Here is a 2,262-nt window from a genome sequence, read left to right as displayed (position 1 = left end):
TTTCCTGTTGTGGACACTTCTCACTGTTAATTAAAAGTCAATTCAAAAAAACTGTTGTAATTATGCACATTAGAGCAGGCTTACTAAGCTAAATATAGGAAGCAAATTGTTCCCACCTGAAGAGGAAGCTAGACATTGTAGCGGAGAGCATAGGTAGCTTTTGGAATACTCTATTTACACGCAGACGTACAGATACGTAGACACACACACACTAGAACCTCAAATCTTAGATTCCCTTAAGAGCAATATGGGTGGGGGAAGAAGGTAGCTACAAGCCCCCTCTTCCTGTCTTGAGACTAACTCCCAGGAAACTGCTGATATTTGATCGTTAACCGAACTGCACGACTGGCAGTTTCTTATGGTTCAGCCTACATGGTTGACGTGGGTTTCTTTTCATTTCTGTTTTGGGCTGAAATTGAACTCATTGTCTTGAATGTGTTAGGATCAGGCTCTTCTGTTGAACTATAAACCCAGGCACATCGTCCCATTTTCATCTATTTCCTGCCTGATTTTGGAGCACTGCTCCTGGGGAGTGGCAGGAAGTGATGTCATGTGGGAGGATCTTGTGGAGGGCTCTTGGGGATCTGTCACTGTCTAATCAGATAATCTCTGTCCTGCTCTCTTTAACAATATGAGCACCTAGTAAAACACTTAAAAAGAAAGGAGAATTAGCCTTTCAAGAATAATTTTGAAAATCATAGATACATGGGAAGGAGAAAGCAGACTATGAGGTAAATATGTTCAGAGTACATACATGAAACATGCACAGTGAATATGTGACAAGTATATGACACTCATCTGATGTGATCACTGTTCAAGCGTGGGGACTTGAGTTCAAATCCCAGCACCCACATAAAAAGCTTGTTCTGAGGGTGCATGTCTCTAAACATAGCGCTGGTGAGGTAGAGATAGGGGACCCCCTGGATCTCTCTGAACAGCCTGCTTAGTCAAATTAGTGAGTTCAGCAAGAGGCCCTGTCTGAAAAACATAAGGTGAAAAACAATTGAGCAAGAGACCCAAATATCAACTGCTAGCCTCCGCATGCACATATATGTACAACATCCACCTGCACATATATGCACACCCACCCACAAAAGAAAAATGTAAAATTCACCCCAAATTCATAGATACATCACAATGTCACAAAAAGATACTGAGATCACAGTATAACAAAATGCAGTGACTTCATCCAAGTAACCTGATGTCAGAGCAATTGCTGAGGCCCCAAGAGAAATGCTGTCTCCAGGGCAACAGCCAACTTTTTAAGAAAGCCATCATAAAACTCAGCCTCCTGGGTTCTGCCCCCAACCTCTCTTCACCTTACCATTAAGTAGTATTATTACTTCACAAGTATATGACCCAGCACTCGGGAGGCAGAGGTAGGCGGATCTTTGTGAGTTTGAGGCCAGCCTGGTCTACAAGAGCTCCAAAGCTACAGAGAAACCCTGTCTTGAAAAACAAAACAAAAAAAAAAACAAACAAAAAAAGAAAGAAAAACAAATATATGACCCAAGCTGTCCACTTGCTAAGCCACGCCTCCACTCTAAGAGTCAATATTCCCACATTTCCTCCTTTGTTATCAGAAGTGTGGCAAAGCAAAAGTGCTGAGAAAGACAGGAAAGGGAGAGAGAAACAGAGGTAGATACAGAAATAGAGAGGCAGAGAGTTCCTACTTTCGTTTCTTCTCCACACTGGTGTTTTAGTCTCAGCCTACCAGAAGTAGAAGAAAAACATCAGCTGTCATTTTTCAGGGCTGCCTCCATAAGTCTGCCACTTTCGAAATAGGATCAAATCTACAAAAATGTCACTTCAGAATCAGAAAAAAAAAGTAATTGGAGCGTTTTCCATAATGAGAGAGAAGTGGAGCATTCTGGGTACAGAAATGGACTGCGCAAGGGGCGGGGCCACTTGTTGATTCCTGGCTGCTTAGCCCTGAAATATTCACTTAGAAACTGTATTAATTAAACCACTGCTTGACCCATTAGTTCTAGCGTCTTATTTGCTAACTCTTACATAATAATTTAACCCATTCCTATTAATCTGTGTATCGCCACATGGAGCCAGTTCCATCTGGCTCCAGTAAGGCTACATGGCTTCTCTCTGACTCCACCCTTCTTTCTCGCAGCATTCATTTTAGTTTTCCCCACCCAGCTCTGTTCCCTTATAGCTCTGTTATAGGCCCAAAGCAGTTTTTTGTTGTTGTTGTTATTAACTAATGATATTCACAGCTAACAGAGGAAAATCCCACATCAATCTTGATGG

The sequence above is a fragment of the Myodes glareolus genome, chromosome 3, assembly GCF_982192425.1.
Source record: "Myodes glareolus chromosome 3, mMyoGla1.1, whole genome shotgun sequence".
NCBI lineage: Eukaryota > Metazoa > Chordata > Mammalia > Rodentia > Cricetidae > Myodes > Myodes glareolus.
Note: the sequence above shows the minus strand (reverse complement) of the source record.